Here is a 25,156-nt window from a genome sequence, read left to right on the forward strand (position 1 = left end):
CAGCAGCTGAGGATATGATCCATGGTTTCGTCGGTTTCCTTGCACAGTCTGCATTTTGGGTCATCAGCTGATTTTTCGATCTTGGCCTGAATTGCCTTTGTCCTGATGTCTTGCTCCTGGGCTGCAAGGATCAGGCCTTCTGTCTCCTTCTTCAGGGTCCCATTCGTGAGCCAGAGCCAGGTCTTCTCCTTATCAGCTTTTCCTTCCATTTTGTCAAGGAACTTTCCATGCAATGTTTTGTTGTGCCAGCTGTCAGCTCTAGTTTGTAGTGCGGTTTTCTTGTACTGGTTTTTTGTCTGCTGTGCTTTGAGGAGTTTCTGATTTTGACTTCAATCAAAGCAGGTTCTTCACTTTGCTTTACATCTTCTGCCAGGGCATGTTCTTCTTCTTTGACTGCTTGTTTTACTTGTAAGAGTCCTCTGCCCCCTGATCTTCGAGGCAGATATAGCCGGTCAACATCACTGCGAGGGTGCAGGGAATGATGAATGGTCATGAGCTTTCTTGTTTTTCTGTCTAAATTATTATTATTATTATTATTATTATTATTATTATTATTATTAATTTATTCTTGTATCCCGCCTCATTTCCCCGAAGGGACTCAGGGTGGCTCACATGGGGACGAAGCCCGCTACATCATAAAATACAATGTCAATCCATTTAAAACAAGGTGCATAAAACAAGCATATAAAACTAAGGGTGCATCTACACTGGGGAATGGATGCGGTTTGCCACCACTTGAGCTGTCATGGCTCAATGCCCTGGAATCACAGGAGTTGTAATTCGACAAAGGCCAAAAGAGTTTGCAAAATACAACTCTCAGGATCGCGTAACATTGAGGCACAGGCATTCAAGTGGCATTTGAAGGCACATGGCACGCTGAGACACATCATAAGAGTTGTGCTTAATTCATGCGCCACCGGTGCCAAAGTTTGCAAAAAATTCCCCCTTTTGCAGATGGATGGGATTTCGGAGTGCAACATCGCCACCTTTTAGGCATTTGGGGACGTGCAACGGGATTTTGCAACTCCATCAAGGATGTCAGGGACTGGAGAAGCACATGTATGTAATCCATACCTTCCAGACGCCTCTCTTTTGATAGAATAGAGCCAAGGTTATCCGGGGTTAAACTCGTTGCTTTGCAGTTTTGGGGTTCGGCTGCTATCATTGCTGGAAAATATTTGCAGTCAATATCAGTTGGAAGACAATGTGCGTTATATACTAAGTAAAGCTAAAGGTTTTTCCCTAACGTTAAGTCCAGTGGCATGACTGCACGGAGCGCTGTTACCTTCCCGCCGGAGCAGTACCTATTGATCTACTCACACTCTGGGGGTTGGTGCTCATCTCCATTTCTAGGCCAAAGAGCCGGCATTGTCCATAGACACCTCCAAGATCTTGTGGCCATCATGACTGCATGGAGCGCTGTTACCTTCCCACCAGAGCAGTACCTATTGATCTACCCACACTCTGGGGGTTGGTGCTCATCTCCATTTCTAGGCCAAAGAGCCGGCATTGTCCATAGACACCTCCAAGATCTTGTGGCCATCATGACTGCATGGAGCGCTGTTACCTTCCCACCAGAGCAGTACCTATTGATCTACCCACACTCTGGGGGTTGGTGCTCATCTCCATTTCTAGGCCAAAGAGCCGGCATTGTCCATAGACACCTCCAAGATCTTGTGGCCATCATGACTGCATGGAGCGCTGTTACCTTCCCACCAGAGCAGTACCTATTGATCTACTCACACTCTGGGGGTTGGTGCTCATCTCCATTTCTAGGCCAAAGAGCCGGCATTGTCCGTAGACACCTCCAAGATCTTGTGGCCATCATGACTGCATGGAGTGGCGTTACCTTCCCGCCAGAGCAGTACCTATTGATCTACTCACACTCTGGGGGTTGGTGCTCATCTCAATTTCTAGGCCAAAGAGCCGGCATTGTCCATAGACACCTCCAAGATCTTGTGGCCATCATGACTGCATGGAGCGCTGTTACCTTCCCACCAGAGCAGTACCTATTGATCTACCCACACTCTGGGGGTTGGTGCTCATCTCCATTTCTAGGCCAAAGAGCCGGCATTGTCCATAGACACCTCCAAGATCTTGTGGCCATCATGACTGCATGGAGCGCTGTTACCTTCCCACCAGAGCAGTACCTATTGATCTACCCACACTCTGGGGGTTGGTGCTCATCTCCATTTCTAGGCCAAAGAGCCGGCATTGTCCGTAGACACCTCCAAGATCTTGTGGCCATCATGACTGCATGGAGTGGCGTTACCTTCCCGCCAGAGCAGTACCTATAGATCTACTCACATGTGCATGTTTTCGAATTGCTAGGCTGGCAGAAGCTGGGGCTAACAGCGGAAGCTCACCCCACTCCCTGGATTCAAACCTGCTACTTTTCAATCAACAAGTTTAGCAGTTCAGCGCTTTAACACACTGCGCCACCCGGGTCTCCATTACATACTAAACTAAACTATAAACAGAGAAAGAATTCCAAAATCCTTGTTGATGAATGGAAGTGAGGAATTGGTTCAGCCTTGGTCCAGGCATTTTATTAAATGGTCTCACAACTATATATTTTTGCACTTTTGACTTAGCTGCCTCCCATTGTATCCGTTAGTGGTGATGTTTGCCTATCATTTTACCATTTCATTCTACTATTCTTGTGCCACACTGTATTATTGTGTATTTTATCTGTTTTGTTGATATTGTTTACTTATGTTTTCAATCTTATGTTTTGTTCTTTGGGTTCAGCCCCATGTTAGCTACCCTGAGTCCCTTCGGGGAGATGGAGGTGGGATAGAAAAATAAAGTATTATTATTATTATTATTATTATTATTATTATTATTATTATTATTATTTTATATTTGCAATGATTATTATGCAACACACAAAGTGTTCCTTTTTTGCTTTGGTTGCCAAAAAGATCCAAAAGAGAAAGTCGAAGGATTAATTGGATTTCCATGTTAGAATTTACCTTTAATTCGAAATGTTTTGATGCCCAACTTCCACTGGAAATTGAGCTCCAGAAAACCGGATTAATCACCAGGGCCTTTTGGAGTCTCGTTCAGAGAAAAATAATGATGATGATGATGATGATGATGATGATGATGATGATGATGATGATGATGATGATGATTTGGAAGGAAAGCATTCATTTTCATAATACAGCCATTACAGCTGGAGACTTTCCTGGCAAATAAGTAAGACAGTCAAGCAAGAACTCCACTAATTTGATAAATTCCAGGAATATCCTTCCAGACAGATAGCAAATCATTCCTGCATGAAACTACAAAACCTTCCTTTTTCCTTATACTTTTTCAGGAATTTTGAGTACAAATTGGAAGCTGTACATCAGCTTTTCCCACAACAATTCAATGCAAAGCATTGGTTTCAAAGTAGGTTAGGAAAAGAATCAAGCACTGAATGAAGCAGGCATTGCTAGGCAGTCATATTTTGATTTGGAGCAAAAAAATAAAAGAGAAAGAAATATGCTGGAACTTTTCAAAAGTTGGTAAAGATCCACCCCTGGTTTATTTATAATCCGTTTTCATTGATGCACAAACGCAGAGACTTGAACTCTGGGTCCAAAGCTGCAATTTTTGGAAATCCGAAAAAAGAATTACAGGGTTTTGTTTGCTTGTTTGTTTTCTGAGGGCTGCAACTTCAAAGCTGACGTTGGCTTAACTCTTAGGTTTGAAAGAGCCTTGTCATTACAAAAGATACATTAGAGTGATCTTGAATATATATGGCTTACTCTGAATTGGCTGCAAGAGAGATGCGGGAACGTGGTGTTCTTGTCGCTTAGTTCTTCTGATTCTAGGTTTCGGAGCTGGTTCTCCACTCTGGCTCAGAAATATCATATACGAAGTTCCTTTTCCTTGTTGTGAAAAGATAAAGCTATGGATGAAGCTATGAAGGGAGAAACTTTGTCAAGGAACTTTCCATGCAATGTTTTGTTGTGCCAGCTGTCAGCTTTAGTTTGTAGTGCGGTTTTCTTGTACTGATTCTTTGTCTGCTGTGCTTTGAGGTGTTTCTGATTTTTGACTTCAATCAAATTATTATTATTATTACTATTATTATTGACACAAAGACAAAATATGACACAGCAAATGAGATGTATATGCTGGATTTCGTATCACAAAATCACAAGTCGAACACTTCCCAAGCGTTTAGGACTGTGTGATGTTATTATTATTGTTGTTGTTGTTATTGTTGTTGTTATTATTATTATTATCGACACAACAACATTGTATGACACAGCAAACAAGATAGACATGCTGGATTTCGTTTCACAAAACCACAAGTCGAACACTTCCCAAGTGTCTAGGACTGTGTGATGTATTTTCGGATAATGTGCACAGATCCCAGCAGGGTGGCCTTTTGCAGTTGACAGATCGTAATTTTGTCAATGTCTATTGTTTCCAAATGCCGGCTAAGATCTTTTGGCACGGCACCCAGTGTGCCCATCACCACCGGGTCTCTTCCAATGCTAGGATTCTGAATGCGATGAAGCCTCCTTCTCCGGATGGGCATCTGTTTGGACGGCTCGGATTGTGTCTTCCTGCTCAGCAGAACGGGGTCAGGCTGGATGATCTCTGGAGGTCTCTTCCAAGTCTAGCATTCTAGCATGCTTTATGGGTGGCATTTCCAATGCCCATCATGCTATGATTCCTTTGCAAATAACAGCCTTCTTTTCCGTCCCCGCTGAAGCATCCATTCACTCCGAATGACATGTTTACTTTTCCGGCTGTCCTCAGCCACAATTTGACCGTCTGGGGCACCGGGTTGTTGTTGTGACTGTTTTTTTGCCCAGCATCTCATTCACTCCTTTGGCTTTCGAGTCCATTGGGGGTGAAAAAGCCAAAGCTCTAATTGCCGGTTTTCACTCTCTTGCAAAGAGAAAATATCTCCGTCCAAACGCTTCCAAGTGCAAGAAGGACCTGCCATTTCTGTCCGGCCTGCCGTTCAAGGCGAAGTCAAGATCTCTTTATACGCCGGCGAAGTGACATTTACGGCACAGCGAGGATTGTTGCAAAGTCACTCTTGCATAGCACAAGCGTGGAATCTGAACAAGCCCAGAAGCAAGGCATTGCGATGAAAGATTCATTCCCGGGCTGGGAAGAGGAAATAAAGATTTCCAGGCAGAGGGTTTTTGCAGAGAAAGTCCAACATCAAAGTATTCCAACACGGAGGGATGCAAATGGTTGTCTTGCTCATCCTGGGATGAATAGTTTCAGTACAAGACAGCCCCATCATCCCAGTTAATCCTCTGAGCTTCTGCTGTTTGGGATGCTTTGCAAATAAACTGGTTTCTCTCCCTTCCTCCCATTTCCCCCTTCTTCCATAGCTTCATACGAGGGCTATCCAGAAAGTAGATTACGTTTTGGAATTAAAATTATAGGAGAAAACATTTACCATATGCAGTTGAAAGCCAGACCCAAATACCATTTCTCAACATAGTCGCCATTCAAATCTAGGCACTTATCATAGCGATGAATGAGCTTGGCAACTCCTTCCCCACAAAACTCTGTCGCTTGCATCCGCAAAAAGTATAGGAGAAAACATTTACCATATGCAGTTGTAAGCCAGACCCAAATACCATTTCTCAACATAGTCGCCATTCAAATCTAGGCACTTATCATAGCGATGAATGAGCTTGGCAACTCCTTCCCCACAAAACTCTGTCGCTTGCATCCGCAAAAAGTATAGGAGAAAACATTTACCATATGCAGTTGTAAGCCAGACCCAAATACCACTTCTCAACATAGTCGCCATTCAAATCTAGGCACTTACCATAGTGATGAATGAGCTTGGCAACTCCTTCCCCACAAAACTCTGCCGCTTGCATCCTCAAAAAGTATAGGAGAAAACATTTACCATATGCAGTTGTAAGCCAGACCCAAATACCACTTCTCAACATAGTCGCCATTCAAATCTAGGCACTTATCATAGCGATGAATGAGCTTGGTAACTCCTTCCCCACAAAACTCTGCCGCTTGCGTCCTCAACCAGGCGGCCACCCCTTGCCGCAGCTGCGCATTGTCGCCAAAACGCTGCTTAGGGGGAAAAGGAAAGGGCCTGAGGCCAGGAATTGTGGGAGTTGAAGTCCAAAATACACCTGGAGGGCCGCAGTTTGCCCATGCCTGGTGTAGAACAACTACTTCATGACAAACCCAAAGTCCCAAGAGTCCGGTCTGTCTGCATTTCATCTTGACGTTCCTTCTTTCTTTCAGCCAGGGAAACCAAAATAGATAAATAAAGATGGGGAGGAGATCAAACATCATCAAAACACACAACAACCCTGTGATTCCGGCCATGAAAGCCTTCAACAACAACAACAACAACAACAACAACAACAACAACAACAACAACAACATAATAATAATAATAATAATAATAATAATAATAATATTTGGGATCACAAACCTGCAAAAGTATTGGAAAATGAGCATGCAAAGATACTGTGGGACTTCCGAATACAGACTGACAAAGTTCTGGAACACAACACACCAGACATCACAGTTGTGGAAAAGAAAAAGGTTTGGATCATTGATGTCGCCATCCCAGGTGACAGTCGCATTGACGAAAAACAACAGGAAAAACTCAGCCGCTATCAGGACCTCAAGATTGAACTTCAAAGACTCTGGCAGAAACCAGTGCAGGTGGTCCCAGTGGTGATGGGCACACTGGGTGCCGTGCCAAAAGGTCTCAGCCGGCATTTGGAAACAATAGACATTGACAAAATTATGATCTGCCAACTGCAAAAGGCCACCCTGCTGGGATCTGCGCACATCATCCAAAAATACATCACACAGTCCTAGACACTTGGGAAGTGTTCGACTTGTGATTTTGTGAAACGAAATCCAGCATATCTATCATGTTTTCTGTGTCATAAAATAAAATAATAATAATAATAATAATTGCAATGTACGAGGGTTATCCAGAAAGTAGATTACGTTTTGGAATTAAAAATGAACAAAGTATAGGAGAACACATTACAAAACTCTGCCGCTCGCGTCCTCAACGCAGCGTTTTGGTGACGTTTTGGGTGACCGGCTGGTTGAGGACGCAAGCGGCAGGGTTTTGTGCGGAAGGAGTTGCCAAGCTCATTCATCGCTATGATAAGTGCCTGGATTTGAATGGCGACTATGTTGAGAAGTGGTATTTGGGTCTGGCTTTCAACTGCATATGTTAAATGTTTTCTCCTAGACTTTGTTCATTTTTAGTTCCAAAACGTAATCTACTTTCTGGATAGCCCTCGTATATTGATCCCCCCATTTCCCCCTTTATAGCTTCATCCATAGCTTCATCCTTAGTTTCATCCGTTAATTCCTCCTCCATGTGTTGTCGAAGGCTTTCATGGCCGGGATCACGGGGTTGTTGTATGTTTTTCGGGCTGTATGGCCATGTTCCAGTAGTATTCTCTCCTGACGTTTCGCCCACATTTATGGCAGGCATCCTCAGAGGTTGTGAGGTATGGAGAAAACTAAGCAAAGAGGTAAATATATATCTGTGGAAAGTCTAGGGTGAGAGAGGTCAGTGTGAATGTTGTAGTTAATCACCTAAATTAGCATTGAGAAGCTTATCTGCTGTCTTCTTCCTGCCTCTGGGGCATCCTTTGTTTAGAGTCGTTAGCTGCCCTTGGTTGATTCATGTCTGGAAATCCTCTGTTTTCAGAGTGTTGCTTTTTATTTACTGTTCTGATTTTTGCGTTTTTTTTTTAATACTGGTAGCCAGATTGTGTTCATTTTCATGGTTTCCTCCTTTCTGTTGAAGTTGTCCACATGCTTGTGGGTTTCGATGGCTTCTCTATGTAGTCTGACATGATAGTTGTTGGTGTGGTCAAGCAATGAACAAAATCTGGCTAATTTAGGTGATTAACTACAACATTCACACTGACCTCTCTCACCCTAGACTTTCCACAGATATATATTTACCTCTTTGCTTAGTTTTCTCCATACCTCATGCCTTAGTTTTCTCCATACCATACCTCACAACCTCTGAGGTTGCCTGGCATAGATGTGGGCGAAACGTCAGGAGAGAATGCTTCTGGAACATGGCCATACAGCCCGAAACAACCCTGCAATCCGTCCTCCATCCTTAACTTCATCATCTCATTCCCCTGTTAGGAATGGTGGGAGTTGGAGTCCAAAACACCTGCAGAGCCCAAGTTTGCCCATGCCTGGTCTGAGCACGAAATAAATTGCAACATATAGAAAGAAACACAATGACTCCCTTGTGTGTGCATCACGATTTGATGATTTTGTGCACTCAATCGACCGGGCGAAACCTTCCACGATGGCCAGACTTCGGCGCGACACTCCTGGCAAACCTTTTTGCGCTAAAAGACAAGGCAGGTGTGAAATTGTGTCCTTTGGAGTAGACTTGCCGTGCCTTGCTTGGAAGGGCAAACACGCCACGGCCCTTCAACAAACCTCCGATTGTCTCGGCCCTTATCAAACCCAAAGCATCTCCTGGCTGGTTCGCTCCAGCGAGGCCTGGATGGGCAATCCCTGGGCAACCTGACACCCAGCGCGAGGCCGATACCGACCCAGAGCATCGCTTCGCTGGGGTCTCACTTGATAGCACGGTGATGCCAAGCAAGGCCTTCTCTCCTTGCGAGAAAGACAGACGCGCTCTTGGCAGGAGGACGGAGGCGGAAGGCGGCATTCCTGGCATAACTGGGCAGAGTAAACATCTCCCTCTGGACCCGATTGGCGAGCGGCAGGTTGGTCCGTCTATTATGCAACCCGTCAGGTTTTTGGGATCTTGAGTTTTAGTAAATTTTCCCCTGATGTTAAGTCTAATCGTGCCCGACTCTGGGGGTTGGTGCTCATCTCCATTTCTAAGCTGAAGAGCCGGCGTTGTCCGTAGACACCTCCAAGGTCATGTGGCCATGGGCATGACTGCATGGAGCACCGATACCTTCCCGCTGGAGCAGTACCTATTGATCTACTCACACTCTGGGGGTTGGTGCTCATCTCCATTTCTAAGCCCAAGAGCCGGCATTGTCCGTAGACACCTCCAAAGTCATGTTGCCACAGGCATGGCTGCATGGAGCGCCAATACCTTCCCGCTGGAGCAGTACCTATTGATCTACTCACACTCTGGGGGTCAGTGCTCATCTCCATTTCTAAGCCGAAGAGCCGGCATTGTCCGTAGACACCTCCAAGGTCATGTTGCCACTGGCATGGCTGCATGGAGCGCCGATACCTTCCCGCCGGAGCAGTACCTATTGATCTACTCGCACTCTGGGGGTTGGTGCTCATCTCCATTTCTAAGCCCAAGAGCCGGCATTGTCTGTAGACACCTCCAAGGTCATGTTGCCACTGGCATGGCTGCATGGAGCGCCGATACCTTCCCGCCGGAGCAGTACCTATTGATCTACTCGCACTCTGGGGGTTGGTGCTCATCTCCATTTCTAAGCCCAAGAGCCGGCATTGTCTGTAGACACCTCCAAAGTCATGTTGCCACAGGCATGGCTGCATGGAGCGCCGATACCTTCCCGCCGGAGCAGTACCTATTGATCTACTCACACTCTGGGGGTTGGTGCTCATCTCCATTTCTAAGCCAAAGAGCCAGCGTTGTCCGTAGACACCTCCAAGATCATGTGGCCATTGGCATGACTGCATGGAGCGCCGATACCTTCCCGCTGGAGCGGTACCTATTAATCTACTCGCACTCTGGGGGTTGGTGCTCATCTCCATTCCTAAGCCAAAGAACCGGCATTGTCCATAGACACTTCCAAGGTCATGTGGCCACTGGCATGACTCCATGGAGCACTCTTACCTTCCCGCCAGAGCAGTACCTATTGATCTACTCGCACTCTGGGGGTTGGTGCTCATCTCCATTCTTAAGCCAAAGAGCCAGCTTTGTCCTTAGACACCTCCGAGGTCATGTGGCCAATGGCATGACTGCATGGAGCGCCGTCACCTTCCCGCCGGAGTGGTACCTATTTATCTATTCACATTTGCATGTTTTCGAACTGCTAGGTTGGCAGAAGCTGGAGCTAACATCGGGCAATCACTCCACTCCCAGGATTCGAACCTGCAACCTTTCAGTCTTATAAATCAACATAATAATAATAAAAACAACAAAGAGCTGGAAAAGATCATGAAACACAAGGACTTACAAATTAAAATTGGACAACTCTGGCAAAAGAGAGCAACATTGGGACCAAACTGGCCTCTCTGTGTCCTTTGCATTCGGCACAGGTCCAAGTGCCCTGGGCATTTCGTTCCCTTGATGGCCCAACTTGGGAAAAGGCTCTTTCTGCAAGACATGGGTCCACACAAGCCAGGCTTTTAAGGCACCTTCTGCAACTTCCCTGCAGATCGAAACAGTTCCCGCCCCTGGGTTTTGGTGCAAATGCAAGCCTTGACCGTCCTGGGAGGAGAAAGCGGACCTTGTCCCTGCGTCCCGGCCTCTGGAGCGGCTTCAGTCATGCATGTTTGCATATGTTAAAAATATTTAGTCCGGCGCTAAAAAAAATATTATGCCACCCAGTCTGGGGCCAGCTGCACAGAATGGCATCTATGTGTCCGGCCGCCTTGGAAACCTGGCTGCACAAAAGCCACACTATCTCTCCTTCAGTTGCACAAGAGGGTCCTTCTCGAAGGGCTTTTGCACACTTGCTCCAAGGGCATCGGCCTTGTTTGTCTTGCACCAACGCTTGGGAGAATCAAGGAGAGGTCAAAGGCCCCAAAGTTTCCCTGGCCTTTTGGCCCCGGACAGCTCAGGCGGGTGTGAAATGGGCCCGGAATGAGTGGCAGAAAGGCTTGTAAGAGCCTCTTGTTTCTACGCGTCGTTTGGATAGTTTGCTACACAAGTTTTGGCAACGTCTTCTGTTCCCTCTTTGAGAGCAAAGCTGGGATTTTGCATGAAAAAGCCATGCAAGTGGCATGTCACTCTTGGTGCATCTACACCAGGCATGGGCCACCTTCAGCCCTCTCTCCAGGACTTCAAAACACCTGGAGGGCTGCTGTGAGTTGTGGCTACGTTCCGGAAGCATTCTCTCCTGACGTTTCACCCCCATCCACGGCAGGCATCCTCAGAGGTTGTGAGTTCCGTTGGAAACTAGGCAAGTGAGGTTTATATATCTCCAGGTTGGAAAAAAGAACTTTTGTCTGTTGGAGGAAAGTGTGAATGTTGCCATCGGCCACCTTGATTAGCATTCAATGGCCTTGCAGCTTCAAAGCTTGGCTGCTTCCTGCCTGGTGGGGAGATCCTTTGTTGGGAGGTGTTAGCTGCTTGACCATGGATTGGGATTACTGTCTATGTTTTTAAGTTATTTTAATTTTTGTAAGATTTGTTATTATATTGTGATTTTATTGTGTTACTGTTTTTATTGATGTAATACTGTTTTGGGCTTGTCCCAGTGTAAGCCGCCCCGAGTCTTACGGGAGATGGAGCAGGGAATACATAAAGTATTATTATTATTATTATTATTATTATTGTTGTTGTTGTTGTTGTTGTTGTTGTTGGCCCTGATTGATTCATGTCTGGAATTCCAGGTGTATGATTTCCAGATGCATGTTAAGGTGTTAGCTGAGCCTAATTGAATCATGTCTGGAATTCCAGATGCATGAATTCCAGAAGCATGCTAAGGTGTTAGCTGGCCCTGATTGAGTCGTGCCTGGAATTCCAGATGCATGATTTCCAGGTGCATGCTAAGGTGTTAGCTGGCCCTGATTGAGTCATGGCTGGAATTCCAGATGCATGAATTCCAGAAGCATGCTAAGGTGTTAGCTGGCCCTGATTGAGTCGTGTCTGGAATTCCAGGTGCATGCTAAGGTGTTAGCTGGCCCTGATTGAGTCATGGCTGGAATTCCAGATGCATGATTTCCAGGTGCATGCTAAGGTGTTAGCTGGCCCTGATTGAGTCATGGCTGAAATTCCAGATGCATGAATTCCAGAAGCATGCTAAGGTGTTAGCTGGCCCTGATTGAGTCGTGTCTGGAATTCCAGAAGCATGCTAAGGTGTTAGCTGGCCCTGATTGAATCATGGCTGGAATTCCAGATGCATGATTTCCAGGTGCATGCTAAGGTATTAGCTGGCCCTGATTGAGTCGTGTCTGCAATTCCAGGTGCATGAATTCCAGAAGCATGCTAAGGTGTTAGCTGGCCCTGATTGAGTCGTGCCTGGAATTCCAGATGCATGATTTCCAGGTGCATGCTAAGGCGTTAGCTGGCCCTGATTGAGTCATGGCTGGAATTCCAGATGCATGAATTCCAGAAGCATGCTAAGGTGTTAACTGGCCCTGATTGAGTCATGTCTGGAATTCCAGAAGCATGCTAAGGTGTTAGCTGGCCCTGATTGAATCATGGCTGGAATTCCAGATGCATAATTTCCAGGTGCATGCTAAGGTATTAGCTGGCCCTGATTGAGTTGTGTCTGGAATTCAAGGTGCATGAATTCCAGAAGCATGCTAAGGTTTTATCTGGCCCTGATTGAGTTTTGCCTGGAATTCCAGGTGCATGATTTCCAGGTGCATGTTAAGGTGTTAGCTGGCCCTGATTGAGCCGTGTCTGGAATTCCAGATGCATTAATTCCAGAAGCATGCTAAGGTGTTAGCTGGCCCTGATTGAGTCGTGTCTGGAATTCCAGATGCAAGGCCGTTCGATGCTCATCAAGGTGGCCAATTGCAACATTCACACTCGCCTCAAGCCACTTCAGCCCTCCAGGTGTTTTGGACTGCGACTCCCACAATTCTGGCTGGTGGGCTGGTAGGAAATGGTGGGAGTTGAAGTCCAAAACACTTAGATGGCTGAAGTTGGCCCGTGCCTGATCTACACTCTGGAATGAATGCAGTTTGATATAATTTTGCATTGCCATGACTCAATGGAATGGAATTCTGAGAGTTGGCGTTTTACCAGGAAGGAAGGAGAGAAGGAAGGAAGGAAGGAGAGAAAGAAGAAAGTGGTCTTCTTTTTTCCTGGCCACTCCTCTCCTTCCTTGATGCTGCTTTTCCTGCAAACATTTTTTGGGAGCCACTGTTATTTCTCTGCCAAACAAACCTATATCCAGGACACTGTTGCTATTCATGCCTCAGCTGGGGGCTGAAGCGTGTGCGAATTATATATATATATTTAGAATAAGAGTGAGAAATATGTGTGTGCGCCGCCGTTTGTACACCGAGGCGTCCAGAGGCGTGAGGGCCCAAAGAATGAGTCGTTCACGACATGAGCGAGAGGCATAAGGAGGCGCTTGTTTCCAGGGGCGTTTTATGCAAGATGCCGAGGAGGCCTTAAGCAAACCGGGCGGGAACTTGTCGGAAAAGGGACTCTTAGTTGGCCCTTGGAGACAGGCTTCTACGGGTTTGGCTGGACGGAATATAATCCTGTTTGGGTTTGGCTGTTTAGGAAGAATAAGCTTAGCCTTTGCATTTGGATACAATAACCTACGGAAGCCTATTCTGCCTTCTTGGGTGCCGGATTTTGGGGACAAGGTGGTCTTAGGTGAGATCTGACATTGGAGTCGGGCATTAAGTGGGCTTTGCATTTCAAGCACGGCATAAACAAATATCATGGATAATAATAATAATGGTACAAACAGACACATTTACCGGGATTAGGGATGTAAAATCTCCATAAATGTGGGGAAATGCAATTTTTAAACCTAAATAAATGAGGGGAAATGCTACAGTAGAGTCTCACTTATCCAGCCTCGCTTATTCAAGTTTCTGGATTATCCAAGCCATTTTTGTAGTCAATGTTTTCAATATATCGTGATATTTTGGTGCTAAATTCATAAATACAGTAATTACAATATAACATTACGGCATATTGAACTACTTTTTCTGTCTAATTTGTTGCATAACATGAAGTTTTGGTGCTTAATTTGTAAAATCATGAACTCATTTGATGTTTAATAGGCTTTTCCTTAATCCCGCCATATTATCCAAGATATTCACTTATCCAAGCTTCTGCCGGCCCGTTTAGCTTGGATAAGAGAGACTCTACTGTATTTCTAAAAATGTCTAGGTCCTCCAGCCCAAGTCTTTAGAATTGCACTGGAGGACTGACAAATGCATAGAGAAGGGGAGCATCTCTACACTTCAGAATGAATGCATTTACATTGCAGAATGAATCTCTTTACACTGTAGAATGAATGCAAATACACTGCAAGATGAATGCATCTACACTATACAATGGATGCATTTGTACTTCAGAATGAATGCATCTACATTGCAAAATGAATGCAACCACACTGTAGAATGAATGCATCTACACTATAAAATGAATGCATTTGCACTGCAGAATAAATGCAACTACACTATAGAATGAATGCAGTTACACTGTAGAATGAATGCATCTATAATGCACAATGGTTGCATTTACACTCTAGAATGAATGCAACTACACTATAAAATGAATGGAACTACACTGCAAAATGAATGCAACTACACTGTACAATGAATGCATTTGCACTGCTGAATGAATGCATTTACATTTCACAATGAATGCTTTTACACTGCACAATGGATGCATTTACACTGCAGAATGAATGCAACTATACACTATGGAATGAATGCATCTACACTGTACAATGAGTGCATTTGCACTGCAGAATAAATGCATTTACACTTCAGAGTGAATGCATTTACACTACAGAATGAATGCAACTACACTATAGAATGAATGCAACTACACTGCAAAATGAATACAACTACACTGTACAATGAATGCATTTGCACTGCACAATGAATTCATATACACTATAGAATGAATGCAACTACACTGCAAAATGAATACAACTACACTGCACAATAAATGCATCTACACTATAAAATGAATGCATCTACACTATAGAATGAATGCATCTACACTGCACAATGAATGCATCTACACAATAAAATGAATTCGTCTACACTGCACAATGAATGCATCTACACTGTCATCCAGGGTCCTGGATCTCCTCCGCCAAATGGATTCAGCACCTTGGAGAAGTCCTTCCAAGTTTGGAACAGTTTACTTTCGCGCTGTGATGGAAATGGGGTTAAATGAAACCATGATCTTATTTGGCGGAGCAATAATCCATATTTTGGACCTTTGCTCCATGTCATTAGGACGTTTGCACAGGCGAAGTTGCCTTTTGCGGCTGAGAGCAACGAAGCTTGGAAACGCATCACCACTTGCGATGAATTGCTTTCCAAATAGCGAGGCCATAATGAACTCTGTCGTCTTGGGGTTTTAACTTAGCAAATGATAAATAGATAGGAAGATAGATAGATATGCATGCATGCTTGCTTGAACTGCCGTGGCTCCATGCTATGGAGAGATGGGAGTTGTAGTTTGGGCAGAGAAGGATTGTCAAAATGCAACGCTCGGGATTCCAGCTCATCCGACCGTGGCAGTGGAAGTGCATTAAGTCTCCAGTGCGGATGCACTATGGCTCAGTTTGCGTTGTTTCATCCCTATTCATTAATGGAGAGTCCTGTCTCCTCCGTGTTAATGGATCTGGTGGAGATGCACAGGAGTCTTGGAATTCCTTGCGCTCATGCGCCGCTTGCTTGCTGAAAGGCTCCATTCATCCCGCAGCCGGGCCTTCTTGAGTTACCAGAAGCGCACTGTTTGCCTTCCATTAGCAGCATTCCCAGATTGGTGTATTGGGCCTCCTTGGGGGTGCATCTACACTGCAGAATTAATGCAGTTTGACCCCACTTGAACTGCCCTGGCTCAGTGCCAGGGGTGCCTAAATATTGTAGCTTTACATGTGATTACATATGCAATATATTCCCATCAACTTGATAGACATCTGACCTCAATCTCAATCCCACAGCTCCCATCATCCCCATTTGTCAACCAGGGATGATGGGACTTGCCACAACACAGTTGCAGCTTTACCCAAGTACGATTACATTTGCAATATGTACCCATCGACCTGGTAGATATTTGAGCTCAATCTCAACCGCATCAGCATATATCTCCCACAGCTCCCATCATCCCCATTTGTCAACCAGGGATGATGGGACTTGCCACAACACAGTTGCAGCTTTACCCAGGTACGATTGCATTTGCAATATGTACCCATCGACCTGGTAGATATTTAAGCTCAATCTCAACCACACCAGCATATATATCCCACAGCTCCCATCATCCCCATTTGTCAACCAGGGATGATGGGACTTGCCACAACACAGTTGCAGCTTTACCCAGGTACGATTACATTTGCAATATGTACCCATCGACCTGGTAGATATTTAAGCTCAATCTCAACCACACCAGCATATATATCCCACAGCTCCCATCATCCCCATTTGGCACCCGGGGATGATGGGACTTATTGGCCTGGGACTATAGGCTGAAAGTGGATTTAGGTCAAACTAAAACACAGAATGGATTTGTAGTCCCTACACTCATTGGCCTGGAACAATAGGCTGAAAGTGGATTTAGTTCGGACTAAAAACCGGAACAGATTCATAGTCCCTACCCTTATTAGCCTGGAACTATAGGCTGAAAGTGGATTTAGTTCGGACTAAAACACGGAATGGATTCATAGTCCCTACCCTTATTGGCCTGGAACTATAGGCTGAAAGTGGATTTAGTTCGGACTAAAACACGGAACGGATTCATAGTCCCTACCCTTATTGGCCTGGAACCATAAGCTGAAAGTGGATTTAGTTCGGACTAAAACACAGAATGGATTCATAGTCCCTACCCTTATTGGCCTGGAACTGTAGGCTGAAAGTGGATTCAGTTCTGACTAAAAACCAGAACAGATGAATGGCCAGGAACTATAGGCTGAAAGTGGATTTAGTTCGGACTAAAACACGGAACGGATTCATAGTCCCTACCCTTATTGGCCTGGAACCATAAGCTGAAAGTGGATTTAGTTCGGACTAAAACATGGAACGGATTCATAGTCCCTACCCTTATTGGCCTGGAACTATAGGCTGAAAGTGGATTCAGTTCTGACTAAAAACCAGAACAGATGAATGGCCAGGAACTATAGGCTGAAAGTGGATTTAGTTTGGACTAAAAACCGGAACGGATTCATAGTCCCTACCCTTATTGGCCTGGAACTATAGGCTGAAAGTGGATTCAGTTTGGATTAAAACTCGGAACGGATTCATAGTGCCTACACTCATTGGCCTGGAACTATAGGCTGAAATGGGATGGTCCAGAGATGTCTGTTGAAAATGCAAAACCAGGAATACGTGTTTTTGTTTATTGCAAGCCGAGCAAGAAAGTCACCCTGCCCTGCAATTGCAAAAGGCAAAGACACTTGGAAACAAACCTATAGACGGGAAGCAGCTTTTCTTTCCCTCATTTCCCCGGTTGTTCCTTGGCTGGCATCTTGATCCCGTCTAAGACATTTATTGAAACCCTCTTGATGGTCTGGGATTAGATGGCAAATCGCTGTCTACATTTAACCGGGATTTTGAAAAGGAATCTGTTCACATCCAAGAGGGATCCGGAATTGCTCCGTTTGGGGGTTTCAAATGTCCCCACTTCTCTCTCTCCTTTTTGCTTTTCTTTTTTTCCTTTGCAAAGACTAAAACGAGGTTAATGTTTCAGTCCAAAAAGGGGGCTCAGACTTGCACATTTCACACTTCTCCCTTATTTTTGTGCAACTTGAAAGACACAATTGGAGAGAATTCCTATAAATCAGGACTGGGGAAAAATTGGCACTGCTTTGACATCCATGACTCAATGCTATAGAATGCTGGGAGCTGTAGTTTGCCACTCTTTGGCACTGAAGACTTTAATTTTTAATTATTTTACTTTTGATCACATTTATGTGCCTTTGGGTCTATCTAGAATTAGTGCCGTTCGACACTGCTTTATATGCCATGGCATCAGCTGATGACCCAAAATGCAGACTGTGCAAGGAAACCGACGAAACCATTGATCATATGCTCAGCTGCTGCAAGAAAATCGCACAGACAAACTACAAACAGAGGCACAACTACGTAGCCCAAATGATTCATTGGATCTTATCCCTCAAGTACCACCTCCCAGCAGCAAAGAACTGGTGGGATCACAAACCTGCAAAAGTCTTGGAAAATGAGCACGCAAAGATACTGAGGGACTTCCGAATCCAGACTGACAAAGTTCTGGAACACAACACACCAGACATCACAGTTGTGGAAAAGAAAAAGGTTTGGATCATTGACGTTGCCATCCCAGGTGACAGTCGCATTGACGAAAAACAACAGGAAAAACTCAGCCGCTATCAGGACCTCAAGATAGAACTTCAAAGACTCTGGCAGAAACCAGTGCAGGTGGTCCCGGTGGTGATGGGCACACTGGGTGCCGTGCCAAAAGATCTCAGCCGGCATTTGGAAACAATAGACATTGACAAAATCATGATCTGCCAGCTGCAAAAGGCCACCCTGCTGGGATCTGTGCGCATCATCCGAAAATTCATCACACAGTCCTAGACACTTGGGAAGTGTTCGACTTGTGATACAAAATCCAGCATATCTATCTTGTTTGCTGTGTCATAATTTTCATAATAACAACAATAATAATGATAAATCACACAGTCCTAAACACTTGTGAAGTGTTCGACTTGTGATTTTCTGATACGGAATCCAGCATGTCTATCTTGTTTGCTGTGTCATAATAATAATAATAATAATAATAATAATAATAATAATAATAATAATAATAATACATCACAAAATCCTAAACGCTTGGGAAGTGTTTGACTTGTGATTTTGTGATACGAAATCCAGCATGTCTATCTTGTTTGCTGTGTCATAATAAAATAATAATAATAATAATAATACATCACACAGTCCTAGACACTTCGGAAGTGTTCGACTTGTGATTTTGTGATACGAAATCCAGCATTTCTATCTTGTTTGCTGTGTCATAATTTTCATAATAACAATAATAATAATCCCAGACACTTGGGAAGTGTTCGACTTGTGATTTTGTGATACGAAATCTACCATGTCTATCTTGTTTGCTGTGTCATACAATAAAATAATAATAATAATAATAATAATAGTCCCAGACACTTGGGAAGTGTTCGACTTGTGGTTTTGTGATACAGAATCCAGCATATCTATCTTGTTTGCTGTGTCATATTTTTCATAATAATAATAATAATAATAATAATAATAATAATAATAATAATAATATAATAACAATAATAATAGTCCCAGACACTTGGGAAGTGTTCGACTTGTGATTTTGTGATACGAAATCCAGCACATCTATCTTGTTTGCTGTGTCATAATTTTCATAATAACAATAATAATAATCCCAGACACTTTGGAAGTGTTCGACTTGTGGTTTTGTGATACAGAATCCAGCATATCTATCTTGTTTGCTGTGTCATATTTTTCATAATAATAATAATATTATAATAACAATAATAATAGTCCCAGACACTTGGGAAGTGTTCGACTTGTGGTTTTGTGATACGAAATCCAGCATATCTATCTTGTTTGCTGTGTCATATTTTTCATAATAATAATAATAATATAATAATAACAATAATAATAGTCCCAGACGCTTGGGAAGTGTTCGACTTGTGGTTTTGTGATACAGAATCCAGCATATCTATCTTGTTTGCTGTGTCATATTTTTCATAATAATAATAATAATAATAATAATAATAATAATATATAATATAATAACAATAATAATAGTCCCAGACACTTGGGAAGTGTTCGACTTGTGATTTTGTGATACGAAATCCAGCACATCTATCTTGTTTGCTGTGTCATAGAATAAAATAACAACAACACATTGATATTTGGTAGAACTATACCAAATGAAACATATTGTAATTTTTTTTAAAAAGTTCCCTTTCCTATGAAATGTTTCCAGCCAGGTGTCACCCACCCAGGCTTGTCCCCGGCCCTCTGCACATGCTCAGGAGCTGCCTGCCCATTCCATTCCATCTGGGCCCGGCCGAAGCAGGCTCTTGCTCCTTTTTGGAGGCCGTTCTTGACTCCTGCCTGCTACTGGCTGGGTTTGCTGGGAAGAGGAGAAGGAGGAGGAGGCTGCTCTGCTTTGCTTTGCTTTGCTTTGGCTTGCCTTGCCTCGCAGCACCCTCCTTGCTGTGGTCAGTCCTGAAACAGTTCTTCTCCTCTTTGCATCCACAGATTGCTGAAGCCTCTGGCTGGGATTGTATATGCCAAAAGGAGAAAAAGGAGCCCTTGTATCCTCTGGGTAGGAACTCAATCCGGATCCACGTCGTCGCATCTATCATGAGGTGAGTTGGATGCTTTTTCATTTTCCGATGCTGGAAATAAGAGCCAGGCAAAGCACAACTCTTGCTTCTCTGTCTTTTTGCTTTTGTCTCTTTCTATAACTTCCACTCTTCCTTCTTTTTATTTTCTTCTTCCTCTTTCATATTTTTTACACATATATCTTCGGCATAAGGAAAAGTAAAAGAGAGAAATGCATCAGTCTTTTGGCAGCAAAGGAAAGGAAACAAAAATGACTGGAACTTTTTCTCTTCTTCCCTTCTTTTCTCATCCACACTTGCAACCCAAAGGAAAGATTTTTTTATTTTTTGCACAAAGCCAGCCCCGGGGATGCGTCTCTGAAGTATTTGAGTTATTTGGAAATGAAAAAAGATGCAGAAAAAAAAAAGTTGGGTAATAACTAAAGTTGGGGCGGATTAAGGTCCAGATTTGCAGAAAGAGGGTCTGTGCGGAAACCAGGTGCCCAAAAGGGTCTCGATTTGGGACGTTTGACGAAAAGAGGGTCCTCGGAGATGCCGGAAACCCTCCTTTTTGACCCCAAAGAAGTAAAGTCTTTGGAAAGTCAAGAGTTAATGGCTTCTCCTGCTCCTTTCCTCGGCATCTCCTGGATTCATCTGCAAAAAATAAAAAATAAGTGGAGATGGACTTGATCATCTGTTGAGCAGAAAAGCCGCCTTTGATCTGAGAGATGCCTCCTCGCTTTCTCTCTCTGTCTTTTAATTCCTTTCCTTTAACCCTTCTCCTCTTCCTCGCTGCAAACTCTGTTCCTGGATTGAACCAGAACAATATCAATACAAAGTGTTCGGACTTGAATCCGGATTGCTTTTGACATTAAAGGGTTGTGTTCGGACTTGAATCCAGATTGCGCTTGGCATTAAGCAAATCACTGGTTTCTAAGTAAACTGATGCTGGAAAAGGGTGCAAACCGAGAGCGATTCTCCTTGTTGTCACTGTGGATTATATTACTATTGAATGGACTGTGTTCTAAAATTACATAGCTGGAAGTGAGAGTGCGAAAGATGCCATTTCCAGAGTGCTTCAGGCATTACAAAGTCTTGGGTGGCCTTTGAGTTGTGTCTCTTTGGAAGCATCAAAGTTGGTCGGAGTCCGGCACAGTTGGGGTACATTGTGTACTGACTGCACTTTGGCCCTACTTTAACTGTCATGGCTCAATGCTATGGAAAGTGTATTATAATCTTGAGAGTTGTAGTTTTACAAGGCCTTTAGCATTGCTTCGCTGGTGCCACGCCAAACTACAACTCCCATTTAATGTTTGGGGAAAGGAGCATTATAAATAAACATTATAACCATAAAAAAGTTGTTTGGAGTTCGGCACAGTTGGGGTGCATTGTGCACTGACTGCACTTTGGCCCTGCTTTAACTGTCATGGCTCAATCCTATGAACGTGTATTATAGTCTTGAGAGTTGTAGTTTCACACGGTCTTTTGCTTTGTTTCACTGGCGTCACACCAAACTACAACTCCCATTTGATGATTGGTCCTTTGGTGAAAGGAGCATTATAAATAAACATTATTACCATAAAAAGTTGGTTGGACTTTGGCACGGTTGGGGTGCATTGTGCACCTAATGCACTTTGGTCCTGCTTTAACTGTCTTGTCTCGATGCTATGGAAAGTGTATTATAGTTTTGAGAGTTGTCGTTTTTACAAGGTCTTTAGCTTTGCTTCGCTGGTGCCGCACCAAACTACAACTCCCAGGATTCCATAGCATTGAGCCTTGGCAGTAAAAGGGGAATCAAACTGCACAGTTGGGTTGTATTGTAGACCGAATGCACTTTGGTCCTGCTTTAACTGTCATGGCTCAATGCTATGGAAAGTATATTATAAACTTGAGAGTTGTAGTTTCACAAGCTTTAGCTTTGCTTCTCTGGTGCCACACCGAACTACAACTCCCATTAAATGTTTGGTCCTTTGGGGAAAGGAGCATTATAAATAAACATTATTACCATAAAAAAAAGTTGGTTGGAGTTCGGCACAGTTGCGGTGCATTGCACTTTGGCCCTGCTTTAACTGCCATGGCTCAGTGCTATGGAATCCTGGGAGTTGTAGTTTCACAAGGTCTTTAGCTTTGCTTTGCTGGCGCCGCCCCAAACTACAACTCCCAGGATTCCATAGCATTGAACTTTGGCTGTAAAGGGGGAATCAAACTGCACAGTTGGGTTGTATTGTAGATTGAATGCACTTTGGTCCTGCTTTAAATGTCGTGGGTCAATGCTATGGAAAGTGTATTATAGTCTTGAGAGTTGTAGTTTTACAAAGTCTTTAGCGTTGCTTCGATGGTGCCGCACCAAACTACAACTCCCATTTGATGATTGGTCCTTTGGTGAAAGGAGCATTATAAATAAACATTATTACTATAAAAAAAGTTGTTTGGAGGTCGGCACAGTTGGGGTGCATTGTGCACCTAATGCACTTTGGTCCTGCTTTAACTGTCATGGCTCAATCCTATGGAAAGTGTATTATAGTCTTGAGAGTTGTAGTTTTACAAAGTCTTTAGCGTTGCTACGATGGTGCCGTACCAAACTACAACTCCCATTCAATGTTTGGTTCTTTAGGGAAAGGAACATTATAAATAAACATTATAACCATTAAAAAAGTTGTTTGGAGTTTGGCACGGTTGGGGTGCATTGTGCACCAACTGCACTTTGGCCCTGCTTTAACTGTCATGTCTCGATGTTATGGAAAGTGTATTATAGTCTTGAGAGTTGTAGTTTTACAAAGTCTTTAGCGTTGCTTCGCTGGCGCCGCACCAAACTACAACTCCCAGGATTCCATAGCATTGAGCCTTGGCAGTAAAGGGGGAATCAAACTGCACAGTTGGGTTGTATTGTAGACCGAATACACTTTGGCCCCGCTTTAACTTCCATGGCTCAATGCTATGGAAAGTGTATTATATTCTTGAGAGTTGTAGTTTCACAAGGTTTTTAGCTTCGCTTCGCTGGTGCTGCACCAAACTACAACTCCCAGGATTCCACAGCATTGAACCTTGACAGTAAAATGGGAATCAAGCTGCACAGTTGGGTTGTATTGTAGACTGAATGCACTTTGGCTCTGCTTTAGCTGCCATGGCTCAGTGCTGTGGAATCCTGGGAGTTGTAGTTTCACAAGGTCTTCTTGAGTTGTAGTTTCACAAGGTCTTGCTTTGCTGGTGCCGCACCAAACTATAAGTCCCAGGATTCCATAGCATTGAACCATAACAGTAAAAGTGGAGTCAAACTGCATTCATTCCACAGCAATACCAAAGACTCTCCTCCTTCCTTTTACACTGAGCATGTACAGAGTGCATAACCATTGGAGTTGTGATATGTTTGACTGTGCAGCGTGCATTGTTTTGAGACATAAGCGTATAATTTGCACCAGATTTGATACCAAGTTGCCTTTAGATGTCGAGGAGGTCAGATTTTCTTGAGTTTCCAAGTGAATCCCAATTAAATCAGCCTGGATATGAGTGCGAATTAGACTCTGGTCCAAACTGTGAGTCTTTGAGATCCATCCAGGATTAGTTCTGCACTATGTTTTGCATCTGAACTGGCTGGAAGTGATATTGTTATTGCTGTTGTTGTTTGCCTTCAAGTTGTTTCCGACTTATGGCGACAGTTGGCTTATGAAGCCGAGAGAGTGTGACTCAGCCAAGGACAAGGTCTCTAGAGTTATAATCCATTCCTAATATGATATAGTTTCCATCTTCCCATGGCAAGGAAAATGCGTCCTGCTCCTTTAAGGAAGGCGTCTCTTTAAGTGACTTTCCAGTTGCATCTTTGATTGCGTCTTGCCAGATTTCTTTTGAATGGAAGACTTTTTTCCTTTCTGTTTTTTGAAAATATGGTTGCAACACTCAAGGAATCCCCTTTCGTTTTGCTTCCCACTCAGCTGAGTAGCAATGAAGATGATATAAGCAAGCATATGCTATTTTGGGAGTTATAGTTTCAAAGCCCACCTTCCAAGTTCTATTTTGGGAGTTGTAGTTTCAAAGCCCACCTTCCAAGTTCTATTTTGGGAGTTGTAGTTTCAAAGCCCACCTTCCAAGTTCTATTTTGGGAGTTGTAGTTTCAAAGCCCACCTTCCAAGTTCTATTTTGGGAGTTGTAGTTTCAAAGCCCACCTTCCAAGTTCTATTTTGGGAGTTGTAGTTTCAAAGCCCACCTTCCAAGTTCTATTTTGGGAGTTGTAGTTTCAAAGCCCACCTTCCAAGTTCTATTTTGGGAGTTGTAGTTTCAAAGCCCACTTTCCAAGTTCTATTTTGGGAGTTGTAGTTTCAAAGCCCACCTTCCAAGTTCTATTTTGGGAGTTGTAGTTTCAAAGCCCACCTTCCAAGTTCTATTTTGGGAGTTGTAGTTTCAAAGCCCACCTTCCAAGTTCTATTTTGGGAGTTGTAGTTTCAAAGCCCACCTTCCAAGTTCTATTTTGGGAGTTGTAGTTTCAAAGCCCACTTTCCAAGTTCTATTTTGGGAGTTGTAGTTTCAAAGCCCACCTTCCAAGTTCTATTTTGGGAGTTGTAGTTTCAAAGCCCACTTTCCAAGTTCTATTTTGGGAGTTGTAGTTTCAAAGCCCACCTTCCAAGTTCTATTTTGGGAGTTGTAGTTTCAAAGCCCACCTTCCAAGTTCTATTTTGGGAGTTGTAGTTTCAAAGCCCACCTTCCAAGTTCTATTTTGGGAGTTGTAGTTTCAAAGCCCACCTTCCAAGTTCTATTTTGGGAGTTATAGTTTCAAAGCCCACCTTCCAAGCCCTATTTTGGGAGTTGTAGTTTCAAAGCCCACCTTCCAAGTTCTATTTTGGGAGTTGTAGTTTCAAATCCCACCTTCCAAGCCCTATTTTGGGAGTTATAGTTTCAAAGCCCACCTTCCAAGTTCTATTTTGGGAGTTATAGTTTCAAAGCCCACCTTCCAAGCCCTATTTTGGGAGTTATAGTTTCAAAGCCCACCTTCCAAGTTCTATTTTGGGAGTTGTAGTTTCAAATCCCACCTT

General features: G+C 43.7%; 1 protein-coding gene across 2 annotated transcripts in view; it reads left to right on the forward strand.

Annotated features, from left to right (window-relative positions):
- znf469 (zinc finger protein 469) overlaps window positions 1-25,156 on the forward strand; it is a 179,138-nt gene that overhangs the window by 82,050 nt on the left and 71,932 nt on the right. For both annotated transcript variants that reach the window (XM_062961632.1, XM_062961633.1), the window contains one exon: window positions 20,068-20,177. The gene's annotated coding sequence lies outside the window, so the exon portion shown is untranslated. The remainder of the gene's footprint in view (window positions 1-20,067; window positions 20,178-25,156) is intronic.

This window comes from Anolis carolinensis, unplaced genomic scaffold (genome assembly GCF_035594765.1).
Source record: "Anolis carolinensis isolate JA03-04 unplaced genomic scaffold, rAnoCar3.1.pri scaffold_9, whole genome shotgun sequence".
In the NCBI taxonomy this organism is placed as follows: Eukaryota; Metazoa; Chordata; class Lepidosauria; order Squamata; family Dactyloidae; genus Anolis; species Anolis carolinensis.